The 16,699-nt window shown below is 32.1% G+C and overlaps 1 non-coding gene across 1 annotated transcript; it reads left to right on the forward strand.

Moving 5' to 3' along the window:
* Positions 1-3,412: 3,412 nt before the first annotated feature.
* On the forward strand, positions 3,413-3,519 carry LOC128035013 (small nucleolar RNA R71). The gene has a single exon (XR_008191417.1). It is a non-coding gene; the product is annotated as a small nucleolar RNA R71 (small nucleolar RNA).
* The last annotated feature ends 13,180 nt before the right edge of the window (positions 3,520-16,699 follow it).

Consider the following 16,699-nt stretch of genomic DNA (forward strand, 5'->3'; position numbering starts at 1 on the left):
TAAGTGGAGAAGTCTCTTCTTGCGGCTCTAATCTAGAGAAGTGGTCTGCTACTTGGTTTTCTACTCCCTTTCAATCTTAAATTTCTAGATCAAATTCTTGGAGTAGAAGTACCTATCGAATCAATCTCGGCTTAGTGTCTTTCTTGGCAAGCAAATACTTAATTGTCGAATGATCCATATAGACCGTCACTTTGGTACCTATAAGATAAGATCGAAACTTGTCAAAAGCAAGTACAATAACAAGTAACTATTTCTCTATTACTATATAATTCGATTGAGCTCTCGTCAGATTTTGACTTGCTTAGTAGATGGGATGAAAAACTTGTTCCTTCATTAGCCCATTACAGCTCCTATTGTGAAGTCATTTGTGTCACATATCAATTCAAATGGCAATTCCCAATCCGGTGTGATGATGATAGGTGCTAAAACTAACCGACTCTTCAAATCATAGAAAGCTCTTAAACACTCCTCATCAAATTTGAACATCGTGTCCTTCTCCAATAATTTACATAAGGGTTTAGCAATTTTGGAGAAGTCCTTAATAAATCTCCGATAGAAACCGACGTGGCCTAAAAAGCTCCTAGCACCGTTTATAGATGTTGGAGGTGGGAGTTTCTCAATAAGATCTACTTTTTCTTTATCTACCTCGATCCCATGTCTCATTATCTGATGCCCCAGAATAATACCTTCTCGTATAATAAAATGAAACTTTTCCCAATTAAGTATGAGGTTTGTTTCTTCGCATCACCTTAATATATTGGCTATATTGGCTAGGCAATCATCATATGTATCTCCAAATACTAAAAAATCATCCATAAAAACTTCCAAATACTTCTCAACCATGTCAGTAAAAATAGACATCATACATCTTTGAAATATAGCAGGTGCATTACATAAACCAAATGGCATGCGTCTAAAAACAAATGTATCATACGAGCATGTAAATGTTGCTTTGTGTTGATCTTCTAGCACTACTGTAATCTGATTATACCCCGAGTATACATCAAGAAAAACGTAATAATCTCACCCCGCGAGTCTATCCAGCATCTAGTCCAAGAATGACAAAGGAAAATGATCTTTCATAATCGCCTTGTTCAACTTACAGTAATCTATGCAAATTCTCCATCTTATAACCGTTCTAGTTGGTATTAACTTATTATTCTCAGTCTCAATGATCATAATACCTCATTTCTTTATCATTCACTGGACTGGACTTACCTACAAACTGTCTAAGATGGGGTAAATTATACTCGTATGTAACCACTTAATGATTTCTTTTTTTACCACATCCTTCATGATGGGGTTCAGCCTCCATTGTCCATCAATCGTCCCCTTCTTACCATGTTCTAGGATAATCTTGTGCATGCATACAGAAAGACTAATGCCACGACTATCGACTATGGTCCATCCAATAGCCTTCTTGAATTGTTTCAATACTAAGATGAGTTTCTCTTCTTGCTCTTCAGTCAACTATTCTGAAATAATCACAAGCAAAGTAGAAACGTTACCTAAATAAACATATTTTAAATGTGAGGGAAGTACCTTCAGTTCTAATTTAGGTTGCTCCTCAATTGATGCTTTTGGTTGGACATAATCTCTACTGTCTAACTCCAAAGATTAAAAGCAAGATTGCGGATTAAATCCCCTTTGATTAGCTTCTAGCAAAGCTAAGTATTCCTCCCCCTCTTCATCACTTGGAAGGTCTGATGTCAAAATTTTCCCTCAACATAGTTGAATTCCTTTTCCATGATTTAATTCCTCTAACTCAGATACTGCAGAAAAATCATCAACTGTGTCAAGAAATTGGATAGACTTAAAAATATTAAATGTTACCTGATCGTCCTGAACACACATAGTAAGCTCGCCCTTCTGCACATCAATAAAGGTCTTTTCGGTTTCTAGGAAAGGCTTTCCTAGGACGATTGTCACCTCCTTATTTGCTTCAAAATCTAGAATAACAAAGTCAGCAGGAAAAATAAATTTGTCTACACATACTAATATATCCTTGATTTTTCCTTTTGGATGTGCTAAAGATCGATCTGCTAATTGAAGTGTAACCTTAGTAACTTCACCTATCCCTAACTTTCTAAACATGGACATAGTGCCTTACCACAATACATTCCTCAAATGTTGTAAGGTATGGTAAAACATCGAAGATCCTTCAACTTTAGGGGTAGTTTATCTTGAAGATATGCACTACATTCTTTCGTCAGGGTTACCATCTCAAATTCTCCAAGTCTTTATTTCTTAGACAGGATATCCTTTATAAATTTGACGTAATTCGGTATTTGTTCAAGTGTTTCTACCAAAAAAATGTTGATATGAAGTTTCTTGAGTACGTCTAAGAACTTCTTGAATTGGACTTTTTGCTTCTGTTTTTGAATTCTTTGAGGGTTAGGTGGTGGAGGATTCTTTACCGGAACTGGTTGATTCGACTTCTGTGAAAATTATACATCTAATGAAGTTGTTAGCTTATCAGAGTTGACTGGTTTTGAAATTACCTTTTCAGAGTTTACAGATTCTGGTTCTAGTGAGATTAGAGTTTCAACACTTGGTTGAACTTCCACTGCATCTTGAGCAACAAATGGCTCATCTTTAACTTCGACAGTGTTAGGCTCTAATGTCTTTCTGCTCCTCAATGTTAATGTTTTACAACGCTCTTTCCCCAGGATTCTTAGTTTCTCCATATCACTAGGCAAAGCACCTTGTGGTCAATTCCTGAGTTCAGTTTCAAGCTGGCCCATTTGGTTTTCCAGGTTTTTCAGTGTGGCTGCTTGGCTTTGGATTAAGGCATCATTTTTCACTATGTATGCCTTCAACAGGTTTTCTAAGCCATTGGAAGTTTCAGATGGAGGTTGTTTTTGAACTTATTGTGTAAATACAGGTGGCTGGGTTAGTCTAGGTTGGGTGTAAGTGTTACTGGGTCTAGCCCTTTGGTTACTCTAAGAGAAATTAGGGTGGTTTCGCCAAGATGGGTTATAAAAATTGGATTGCAGTTCTTGCCTTCCTTGGTTTTGGTTTGGATTACCCATGTAATACACTGATTCTGGGTTTGATGGACATTCTTCGAACAAATTTCCTTCCCCACAATAAACACATGCTACATTTTAGGTGGCTGAGTTGCAAAACTATTAAACCCATTAGTGGTAAAATTTTTAAGCATTGAGGATATTTAGGATACTAAAGATGCGAGTGAAGTGAGAGCATCCACTTTATGTACTCTAATGACTCGTCTTCCTGACACTTCTTGATTGGTTGGCCATTGATAATTATTGCTGGCAATCCTCTCGATGATTTCATAAGCCTTGTTATAAGACTTAGAAAGGAAGCTCCATTAGCAGAAGCGTCTACTACCATTCCCGTGTGAGCATTCAAACCATTATAGAACGTTTCTAATTTGATGCAATGAGGGATTTTGTGATGATGGCATCTTTGTAATAGTTCTTTAAACCTTTCCCACACCTCATACAAGGACTCATCATCCAACTGTTGGAAGGTAGTAATCTCGTTCCTCAACTTAGCATTTTTTGGTAAGTGGGAAGTACTTGACAAGAAATCTTTCTACTAACTCTTGCCATGTGGTAATGGAATTTGGTGGCAATGAGTTCAACCAGGCTCGAGCTTTGTCCCTTAGTGAATATGGGAACAGCTTTAATCGTAGTGCATCTTCGGGTACTTCGGCTAGCTTGAAAGAATTGCTCACCTCCATAAACAGTCTTAAGTGAATGTGAGGATCTTTGGTAGGCATTCCACTTAATTAACCCACTATCTGAAGCATTTGGAACATAACTAGCTTTAGCTCGAACTGTTGTGCCTTGATTTTGGGTCTCCTAATACCCGAATTAAGATTATGAAACACTGGAATGACATACTGTCTTAGAGCTCTATCCCTATCATCATCAATAAAGACAGGATTTTGAGCAAGGTTTGCTCTGTTTCCTTGATTCAAATTTTCGTAGTTCATCTCTTTGGTCCTTCTCTGAACTGCTTGTCCTCTTCGTTGTCGAAAACTTCTTTCTACCTCAGGGTCTATAGGGAGTAAATCGATAATTCGATCAATACTCATAAACACTTGAAACAAACACAGAAAAATTAAGTTAAAACTGAACTTAAAAAAACCAAAATGCAAAATTAACAAATTCACAAATAATGACTTCTTAAAACAGTCCCCAGCAATGATGCCAAAAACATGGAACGATGGAAATGTGCAAGTGTACACAATCACAACAAGTAATAAAGTAACAGGTAAATGTCGATTTATCATACCCACAGGGACTGTTTAAGAAAATTATTTATGAAATGAAATCCAAACACTTTAGTGATTAAAAATATTTTGATTTTGATGAAGTGATTAAAAACTAAAATTTAACGAGTAAAATAAAATTAATAAAATGAAAATTCCAATGCACGATTTCAAAAGATGATTTTGATCAAGATAACATAACTATGTTAGATTAATTACATTTCTTAACTTAATATTACCAAAACAATGTTCTTGTTGTTACGAATAAATTTATGGCAACTTGGTAATTTGTTAAAATAACACATCTTGACTTACTAAAATAACTAATCTCTTGACCATATTACTATGTCAATTCAAACAATTAATCAATTTTAATAAGCATGTAAAAGATTAAGTGAGGTAACAATATATACCTACATTGAAATAGTTTAATCACAATAATCTTGCAAGTTATGCAATGCTAATGTAACATTTAATACCGTAGCTAATTTAACCTCACTACCTTAGAAGATTAAACATGTATTGATTAAGTATTGTGTCAATTAATTACAATTTTAATATGATTAATAATTAATTCATTAGTTACCTTACAATTGTAATGCAAGAATAACATAATCATGATTTTACTTAATCAAACAATTTACAAAGACCTATAACAACACAAACATAATTTTAATAACTTAAGTGGACGAAATGCAATCAACCTAACACGAATTAAATTTAAGTCATTTCTATTAAATTAATAATAAAAACATAACAAATATTCATAGACATGTTCATAACAACAACAATAAAATTTAAAGGATAGGGAACTAGAATCAAATCTGGTGTTTCTCTGAAGCTTGACTAGTTTGCTCCGCTCCTCCTTCTCCTCTCGTTCTTGTTGAATTGAGGCTTCTACAAGCACTTGAATCTGCTACCCAAGGTGGTTGAAGGACTCTTTTCCAATAGGAAAATCGGCAAGGAAAATGGACAAGAAAAAGGGGAAAAAAAGGAGAGAAAATGAGTGAAAGTGAAAGAGATGTGAGGAATGAAATATGTGTTTAATGAAGAGGTGTGTAACACCCCTTACCCGTGTCCGACACCAGGACAGGATACGAGGCATTACCTGTCTTAAACACAAGCAACCATACAAAATTGGGCCATAAAATTTCATTTAATTTAAAACTATTTATACACATGCATACCATCCCTTACAAGTGTAATACCCCGAAAATTACTACAGTAAGAAAGTAGGTATCCTTGATAGTAAAATAAGAAAATAAAGTGACAAAAAGGGAAATTTTGAGTTATGGCAACATTGGGAATTATATTATGACATATTAATTCAAGAAAGGATTAAATCGAAAAAGTCAGAAAAGTTTTGTTGCCCAAGAGTAAATACTCAAAATTTGAGGGATTAAAGTGTAAATACAAAAAAGTTTAAGGACCAATAGTGTAAATATTTTAAGGGTGGAATAATCTAGAAACTAAGGAAAATGGATGAATTAAGACCAAATTGAAAAGGTGAAGAATTTTGAGGGACTAAATCACAATTTTACCAAATTAAGTGATGACTCAAGGATGTAATTTTAAATATTATAAAGGGAAAATGGTCAATTAGAAGAGAGATAAATCTAGAAGATAATGATGATGTTGGAGATATTTTATATTAATTAAATAAATAAATATTAGTTTATTAATATTTTAATTTGATATTTAAATGATATTTTATTATTTTATTTAGTATATATAAGAAAAGGAAGATGAAGAATCATCCATTCCACCATATTTCCATGCAACTAATGTGAGAAGAGAGGAGAAGAAAGAAAGTTTTGCTTTCTTTACAATTTGGTCCTTCCACAAAAAATTTACCATTTTCACCTAGAAATCAAAAGAATTTCCATAGCTTCTAAGAGAGAAGAATAACAAGGAGACAATGGGGAGCTAGAATATCAAGTTAGATTCAAGAAATAGAAGCTGGAGGAGAGAGAAAATCAAGTTAAAGATTGAAATCAATAGCACAAGGTAAGAACATCAAGATTTCAATATATTTTTAAGTTTGATATTATTGAAAAGAATGGAAATAATGTTATAGTAGAGTTTTCTTATATAAGGTCTTATATTCTTGATATATTAGTGAAGATAAATAAGTGAAAGTGATGGGAAATATTATAGAGAAAGGGAATAAGGGACTTATACACCTAGTAATCAACATTTTACACTAAAACAGCTTTTGGACAACGATGAGGTTAAAATTTAAAATCACCATAAATTGTGGAAATAGAATTCAAGTATGAATAAAATATGGAAATAAATATTATTTAGTCTAGTTTCTCATAGAAGAAATGGTGTAAGTAATGGAATTGTAAATTATGAGATATAATAAATTTTGTGAGACAAGGTCAGAATGAATTCGGGTTCCCCTGTTCTGAATTGGAAAAATCATTAAAAATTGTAAAAAAAAATAATTATGGGTTATAATTTATATTTTTAAAATCATTAATGAGTCTATTTTCAATAGAAACAAATGATAACATCATCCAAATTCTGTACAAAGAGATAATTAGTTTTTAGTGAAGAAGGGTCGGAACTGTCAAACAGTGAAACAGGGGAAACTTTAAAGAATAAACTGTACTTATTGGCTAAACTAAAAATTTTGAAAATTTTATGGTAAGAATACATGTGAGTCTAGTTTTAGATAATATTTGTGGATCTCAATTCGGAGTTCTGTAGCTTAATATATAATTAATTTAGTGACTATGACTCAAGTAAACAGCTTGTTATGAGTAAACAAGTTAATAGTGGTATTATGTATATATCAAGGATGTGGAATGGAGTGGAGGAGGAAAATATATGTGAATATTTAGCTAATGTGAGTTTATTTTAAAATAACTAATTTACATGTTTTAGGTTCAGGGACTAAATTGAATAAAAGTAAAATTTTAAGGGTAATTTTGTAAAATGTCAAAAGTGACCAAATTTCATGAAATGAATTGTTTTATTATTTAAATTAATAAATTGAATGAAATATTAATTTATATCAAGATTGGGTGGAAATTGAGAAAATAAAAATTACCAAAATGTCCCTAAATTTTGGTATTTACTAATTTAGCTTTGGTAAGTTCGTGTAACTTGAATTATATTCTTAGATGATTGAAATATATATATTAATGAGAAATTAATTTGAATTGTGAACATGAGAAATTGTGAATTGAATGAAATGGAAATGAAGCTTTGAGGCCCTATTTGTTATGAATATAATATTTCGAGGATATGTTGTAAAGAATTATAAAAGCACGTTAAAAATTTGAAAGTTTTAATTCGGATGAAATTTTGTAACTCAGTTTAATACATATGCAAATGTATGTCTTCTAGTAATGCCTCGTACCCTATTCCGGCGTCGAATACAGGTAAGGGGTGTTACAATGTGACATCGCCAAATTCGGTCATAACGTTTAGACTGGGTTTGGGGTGTTATAATAAGGGCCTATGAGGCCCTAAACATACGTTTGAAGTGGTTCGAAACTAAACTGGAAAATTTGGAACACTAAGAAAATTTCCATGTTTTGGAAGGTCACACGCCCATGTGGCTCGAGACACACCCGTGTCCTCAGCCCGTGTAACTCTCTGCTATGGCGTCATTAACAAATGAGGGTCCCACAACTCATCATGTATCATGTAAACACAACTCACATCACAAAACTTTGACATATAATTAATATATATATATAAGCTTACAACCAATTAGCCAATATAAGCCAAGTTACGTGGCTACATATAAATCAAACCTTTAACCATTACAAGCCAAAATATTTGGCCAAAACATAATAACTCGTACACAAAATGACTGAGTCCCTATACATGCCATAAGCTTAAAATGCTTGAATACATTGATACCGATCAATAGCTTGATAGCGTGATAGAATCTCCGACGATCTCCAACCCGAGCTAGTATCTGTAACACTATAGGAAAAAGAAAGAAAGGGGGTAAGCTATATAGCTTAGTAAGTTTGTATGTAAACAATAAGTAATCTGTTAACATGCTTTTACCAATCCTCACAATATGTTCTCAAGATAATACAATCATAATTGCACATAGTTCCACTATTTACTCATGTTCACATCAAGCTGTCTACTCGTGCCATAGTCACTAAATTATTTATATCTTGCTCTATGGAACTCCAATTTAAGATCCGCTTGATTTTCACGAAAAATTTTCAAAACTTTTGGTTTAGCCAATAAGTACAGTTAATTCTTCAAAGTCGTCCTTATTCTGCTATCTGACAGCTCCGACCTTTCTTCTCTAAAAATTAATTATCTCTTAGTATGGGATTCGGATGATGTTCCCGTTTGTTTTTCTTGAAAATAGACTCATTAAGAATTTTAATCATATAAATTCTAACCCATAATTCTTTTTATACAATTTTTAATGATTTTCCAAATTCAGAATAGGGGATTCCAAAATCATTCTAACTGTATCTTACAAAAATTCAAATATCTCATAATATGAGATTCTTTTGCTTACATCATTTCTTCTATGTGAAACTAGACTCAATAAGCTTTAATTTCATGTCTTATTCAACCTCTAATGCGATTCCCACAATTTTTGGTGATTTTTCAAAGTTATACAAGTGCTACTGTCCAAAACTATTTTATTGCAAATTTTACTCTTTCATGCTTTCTTTGTATTAACACTTATTTCGACACACATAACACCAAAGCATATCCATAACTAGCCATTCCAATAACTAATCATTATCATATATTCACATGCCATTCATTAGCCAATTTCACCTATACATCAACAACAAAGACTTAAACATATCATGTCTCAATTTAATTTGGCCTAAAAGCCTCACATAATCATCAATCAAATTTACCACATATTTATACCTCATAAGTATAGACCTATAATCACAAGGTCATCGCAAGATCATTCTCATAAGTATGACTTACTCATTTACATTCTTGCCAAAATTTCCAATATACATTGAGTTCATTACTCATGAATTTTTCGTACATACTTGTATCCTTTCAACATGATCATGCCTTGTCTTTTCTTTGACATAATCTTTGGATTACCCGTTGAACCACTTGGAACACTAAGGATACTTGGGAAAACTCGTACATAATGTATCGTATGAATGCCATGTCTCAGACATGGTCTTACATGGAAATCTCATATCAATGCCAATAGCCCAGTTATGGTCTTATACAAAATCTCAAATCGATGCCAATAGCCCAGCTATTGTCTTACACAAAATCTCAAATCGATGCTAATAGCCCAACTATGGTCTTACACGAAATCTCAAATCGATATTGAAACATCATCAACTGAATTCACAAAGCAATTATACAATTCATGCTATATGAAAACATTAAATACATAATAATGTGAAGTTGTATTATTTACACACAAACTTACCTCGTATAGAAACGAACGGATTGGATCAACTACTCGTCAACTTTCGATTTCCCCCGATCTAAATCAAATTTCTTTCTTTCTTGATCTATATGAATTCAAATTTAACTCATTTAATCACCTATTCATTCAATTTCATCCAAAATACCTATTTGGACATTTTTGCACTTTAGCCCCTAAAGTATCACATTTATTCAATTTAGTCCCTATTTCACAAATACACAAAATTCACACAAGTCAATATAACCCAAGCTTAGCCAAATTACTACAGTGCCCCTAGCAGCCCAAAATTTTTATTATTTCACATTGCAACCACTCAATTTGCATATTTCACAATTTAATCCCTATTTGACATTTTTGTCAAAAATCACTTTACAAAACATATTAATCTATCAACAATTATTCATTTTCCATCATCAACATTCAAAAACATCAAGCTATCATCAATGAAAACTCACAAATTCATCAACCAATTCAAAAATTAGGGCATGGGCTAGCTAGAACACGAAGCAACGATCTCAAAAACATAGAAATAATTAAAAACGGGACAAAAATATCTTACCAATCAAGCAAAATAAGCATGGTTGAACCCTAGCTATGGTTTCTCCATGTTAGAATCGGTTGAAGTGTTTTTGTGAAGAAGATGGACATATAATTCTTATGTTATTTTATCATTATTAATTATTTTACCTTTATAACCTTATAAAATATTACTAATTTCAAAAATATCAAGCCAACACATTCCACTATCACCATTTATGGTCTAATTACCATATAAAGACTTAAAATCTAATGTTGCATAGCTATTACACACTTTTAGCTTATAGAAGACAACTTTTACGCTTTACGCGATTTAGTCCTTTTTACCGAATTAAGCATTCAAACAGTAAAATTTCTTTACGTAACTTTCACACATATATAATCACATGCTGTAAATACAAAAATTAATATTAAAATAATTTTTTGACCTCAGATTTATGGTTTCGAAACCACTGTTTCGACTAGACCCAAAATCGGGCTGTTATAAGGTGAAGGAGGATATTTATAGGTCAGATTGGCTGCTAAAAATAGCAAGAAATTAGTAGCCATATACCCCCATTGGCCAGCCACACATGTGGCAAGTTTAAAGATTTCAAACTTGCTAAATTTAGCTTGGGGTGAATCTATAAAGCACAGAAAGTGGAGGGGTTTGAATGTAATTTAAAGGAAAATTCAAGGGCTAATTTGCAAGTCAAATAATAAGCTAATTTGAGCTGATTGAGTCAGCATGTTGGATGGTCTTGGGCAACCCATTTGCTCAGTTAGATCAGTCTTTCGATTTAGCACAACTAGGCCTCCTTTCATAATATAATTAATAAGTTTTTACCCAAAATAAATTGGATAGAATTAAATTTAATTATATTATGTATTAATATCCATCATTTGGACCATCTTAGGCTGAAAAATTAATTCACCTCAACGCTTCAAAAATCGCTTCCCGATTTTGCGCCTCTAGTAGTGTCTGCCGAGCCAATTTTCACTCTTTGTGCAAATCTGTCGAAAATAAATCAAAATTTATTAAAATTTATTATAAAATTAATTAAAATTAAATATGTTAATAATTTGAGTGCAATTTAATTATTTTATAATTATATTATGTTTTTCGACAAGAATTACTACAAAACTTCATGAATTTGAGTTAAAAAGGGTATGAAAAAGTCTATATATTTTCGTGTTTCCAGTTACTAGCCATTCTAGATGCACACGTTCCAACCTAGTTATAATAGATTCAAATAAATGAAAAAAATAGAAGGGAAAGAGTTGCCCAGAAATCTATGAGTTGAGATTGGATGACCGATTACTTAAACCCACAAACAATGTTTTGATTTTTGATTTGGCGAGAAGTTTAAAAGAAAAATAAAGTAAATGAATAAAACTGAAAAGAAACTTCAATTGAATAACTGAAAGAAATTTAGAAATCAGCTCTAATTTCTCAAACAATCTTATAAAGAACTAAGAATAAACTAAAAAAAAAGTTGCCTCCTAATCTATTGTCTTGCGCTAATATATATAATGTTAATGTATTATGATCTATTTAGGCCAATGAAACTGCTTAAATGGATAAATGAGGTTGTGTGGACGAAGACACCATTGCAGAAATATTGGTCTCGTCAAACTGATGTCGCGACTTTGTTGGTAGTCTACATGGACCTTTAGGATGAATGTCGTGACTTTGTCTTCAATAGCTTGCCTTATGGATTTGGGTTGGAAAATTGGCTAAGTGTTGAGGCTTGCTTCAATGTCGTGACTTCCTCCTTGAATGTTGTGATATCCATGATAATCCACTGACTCCTCAACTTAGGTTGTTTTCTTGCACACTCGATCAACTCGTTAGTTCTTCCTTAGGCCCAAATTGACCTAAAAGGTCATAAAAAATACAAAAGCTCAATTTATTCAATCTAAACTTAAAACCTAAATAATTCTAAAAATAACCATAAAAGACATAAAATGACTTGAATACAAGCTTCTTAAGTAGTGAAAATAGCTTAATTTGGAATAATAAATTATGACAGATCAAATTTCGCCACACTTAAGTCTTTGCTTGTCCTCAAGCAAACAAAACACTCAACATGCAATAAAGGTGTCCGTTGAGCATGCTTAGTGAAAAGTAATTAGTTTGAAGTTGAGATTTTAAGAATGATCTTTCTAACGTGCAATTTCAACATGATATACAAAACACTCATAGCTTGTAAAATTAAACATGAGAATTCACTAAATTATAATATCAATAATTAAAAAGGTGATTAAGCATGACTCCATCAAAACATACTACACAATTATATCAACATTTTTTTCCCATTTCCTTTGTCCTCTTCCCTTGTCAATTTCCACTCTTGAAAGTGAGCTTGCATCCTCCTTGGAGTAGCAACATTCAAGTGTGCGTGAGGGCATTGAATCGACAAAACAAGCAAAAAGAAGAGGAGTGCACTAGTTTGGTTTCGGAGAAACACCGAGATTTGCTTCCTAGTTCCTTCCTCTTTATATTTTCTTGTTTATGTTGTGATTATGAACATGAATATTTGTTGTGTTGTTGTCCTTGATTTAATTAAAATGACTTAAATTAAATTTGTGTTAGACTGATTGCATTATGTTTGCTTAAATTATTAAAACCATGTTTGTGTTGTTATAGGCCTTGGTAAATTATTCAATTAAATAAAACCATGTTTATGTTATACTTGCATTATAAATTGTAAGGTAAAGATATAAATTAATTATTAATCGGATTAAAATTATAATTAATTGACATAGGATTTAATTAGTGCATGTTTAATCTTCTAAGGTAGCCTAATGTTAAATTAACGACGATATTAAATGGTACATTAGCCTTACATAACTTGCAAGATTATTGTGATTAAATTGTTTCAATATAGGTATATGTTGTTACTTCACTTAATCTTATACTTGCTTATGAAAATTGATCAATTGTTTGAATTGACATCGGAATATGTTCAAGAGATTAATTGATTTAGTAAGTATGTATATGCATTAGTTAACAAATTACCAAGTTGTCGTGAAATTATTCGTAATAACATGAGCATGGGTTTAGTAATTCTAAGTTAAGGAATGCAATTGATCTAACACATTTATGTCATATTGATTAAAACTAATACTTTTGAAATCTTGCATTGGAATTTTTCCTTTTATTTTTCTTAGTTAATTTATTAGTTATTTTTAGTTTTATAAACACTTATTCAAATCAACATATTTCCCTTCACCAAATTGTGTAAAGTTGCATTTCATAAATATTTTCTTTCATAGTCTCTATCGGTACGATAACTTGACATTTACTTATCACTTTTTTACTTGTTGCAATTGTGTACACTTGCACATTTCTGTCGTTCCAAGTTTTTGGCGCCATTGCCGGGGACTGTTTTAAAAGACATTATTTTTGAAATTGTTAATTTTGCATTTTGGTTTATTTTTTCTATTAAATTTTAATTTCAATATATATATTTGGTTATTTTTTCAAATGTTTATGAGTATCGATAAAATTATTGACTTACTCCCCATAAACCCTAAAATTAAAAAGGCTTTCAGATAAAGGAGAAAATAAATGAACCAAAGAAGGACCGAAGAGACGAATTTCAAAACTCAAAACCAAAATCAAGGAGGAGCATTCACTTATAATACTCACAATTCGATGATTGTTACCGGTGATAGAAACTGTGCCATTTGACAGTATGTCATTCCTCTATTCAACAAGCTCAATCTGAGTATTCTGAGACACCAGAATTTGAACTAAATCCAGTCATGTTCCAAATGTTTCAACATATGGGTCAATTTAGTGGGATCCTATTGAAGATCCATATCTTCATCTTCAACTATACATGGAAGTGAGTGACTTATTCAAACTAATCGAGGTGACTAAGGATGCCTTGAGACTGAAATTTTTTCCATACTCCATAAGAGATATAGCACGAGCGTGGTTGAACTCCTACCTTCTATTTCCATAACTCCTACCTTCTATTTCCATAACTTTGGCAGCCTAGGTATCCCTTATGTCCTTTATGCTTAATAACATAATTGTTAATGGTTTCAATGGTAATTTGATAGGTCAGCAGTCGAACTAAATCGAGAATATTTCTTGTCAATACTATGGAGATGGTTGTTTCTTTAAAAATTGCCCATTGAATCAAGATTCAAAATATTACATGGGAAATCAAAATTGGAATGGTCCGCAATCAAATTCTTACAACTTTTCATGGTAGAATCATCCAATTTCTCCATAGAGTAATCAATGGGTGGACCATACGGCTCTTCTATGTCATATCTACCAAATTATCCACCAGGATATTCTCAACAAGTGCAACAACCCCCACGAACTGAATCTTCAAGTAATCTTGAGAATTTGCTGAAGTCGTACATAACAAATAAGGATGAACTAATTCAAAGCCAAGCAGCAACATTGAAGAATTTAGGAAACCAAGTGGGACAGCTAGCTAATGTGTTCAGAAGTAGACCCTAAGGTATTTGGCCAAGCGACACAAAAAATCCAAGAATTTAGGGCAAAGACCATTGCAACGCAGTCACTTTGCCAAGTGGAAAGACATTGAAGCCCAAGGTGGTTGAGGTTCAAGATGAGCCTATTGTAGCTCAAGATAAAGAGGAAGTTCAATCGAGTGTTGAAACTCCAGTTTCAAATAAGTCAGATTCAGTGATACTTGATGAGGTATGTAACACCCCAAAATAGGCCTAGGAGTTTTAAGGGTATTTTAGTAATTTTAGCCTTAGGGTATTCGAAATTTTGTGACATGGTTTATCAGTAATGCTTTTTACTATGTCTTTTAGGAAATCAAATTAATTTTTGAAAATAAGTTTTAAATACTTTTAATTTTGAAAATAGGACTGATTTGTAAATGATTCAAAACTTAGAGTTTTTAAGAGGAAATTAGACCAAAATTTAAAATTCACACTATATCTTCCCCCATCTAGTTTTATTTTCACTTAACTTCTCCCTTTTATTTGCTCTTACCGTCCCATGCTCTCCCAACTCCTCCCATTCAATTTCCTTTGTCAAACCTAAATTCTTTTCATTCCTATCAACATTAAACCTCCATTAAATACCAAGAAAAACACTCAAAATCACCATTGATTTCTCCATTGTCAAGCTTGTGAGTTTTTCAGGTTTTCGATCAAATGCTTAGTTTTTCATTGTCCAAGGTAATGATTCAACTCCTAAATAGTTTTAAATGTTATTTAGTCTTTAAAACTAAGTTTTTAGCCAATAAATCGCATGTTTTGAATAAAAGCCGAAAATTAGGTCATTAATGGTGAAATTCAGGATTTTGCATAAAAATGATGTTTCAAAGTGTTTTCCAATTAGTTTTAACATGATTAGGAGGTTTATAAACTTACTTTAATTTTTTGTTAAAGATTTCTTGAGTTTTAATGAATTTTTAGAAAATAGCCATAAAATATGTCGAAAAAGTATATAACATGAATTGAATATTTTATTGTAGTTTTAATGATTTTATTAATTATAAATTAGCCCTTGAAGTTCCCCTTAAATTTTTTCAAACCCCCTCCTCTTTTTGTGCCTTCTATTTTTAGCCCCAAGCTAAAAATAACAAGTTTGAATCACTCAAACTTGCACCAAGCATAGATGACCAAGAGAGAGGGAGTGGATGATATTTCTTTGCTATTTTTATTAGTCATTCCCACCTATAAATACCCCCTCTTCCCTTATTCACACACATCTCTTCATTTCTCTATTCCATTTCCCTCATTTTTTTCCCATTTCCTTTGTCCTCTTCCCTTGCCAATTTCCACTCTTGAAAGAGAGCTTGCATCCCCTTTGATGTAGCAACATTCAAGTGTTTTTGAAGGCCTTCAATTGATACAATAAGAAGAGAAGAAGAGGAGTGCACTAGTCTGGCTTCGAAGAAACACCGGGATTTGTTTCCTAGTTCATTTCTCTTTATATTTTCTCATTTATGTTGTGATTATGAACATGAATATTTAATGTGTTGTTGTTCTTGATTTAATTAAAATGACTTAAATTTAATTTGTGTTAGATTGATTACACTTTGTTCACTTAAATTCTTAAAACCATGTTTGTGTTGTTATAGGCCTTGGTAAATTGTTCAATTAAATAAAACCACACTTATGTTATACTTGCATTATAAATTGTAAGGTAATGAATGAATGAATTATTAATTGGATTGAAATTATAATTAATTGACACAGGATTTAATTGGTGCATGTTTAATCTTCTAAGGTTGCCGAAGGTTAAATTAGCGACAGTATTAAACGGTACATTAGCGTTGCATAACTTGCAAGATTATTGTGATTAAATTGTTTCAATATAGGAATATGTTGTTACTTAACTTAATCTTATAATTGCTTAAGAAAATTGATTAATTATTTGAATTAACATTGAAATATGTTCAAGAGATTAATTGATTTGGTAAGTATATATGTACATTAGTTAACAAAATACCAAGTTGTTGTCAAATTATTCGTAATAACATGAGCATGGGTTTCGTAATTCTAAGTGAAGGAATGTAATTGAT

This window comes from Gossypium raimondii, chromosome 11 (assembly GCF_025698545.1).
Source record: "Gossypium raimondii isolate GPD5lz chromosome 11, ASM2569854v1, whole genome shotgun sequence".
NCBI lineage: Eukaryota > Viridiplantae > Streptophyta > Magnoliopsida > Malvales > Malvaceae > Gossypium > Gossypium raimondii.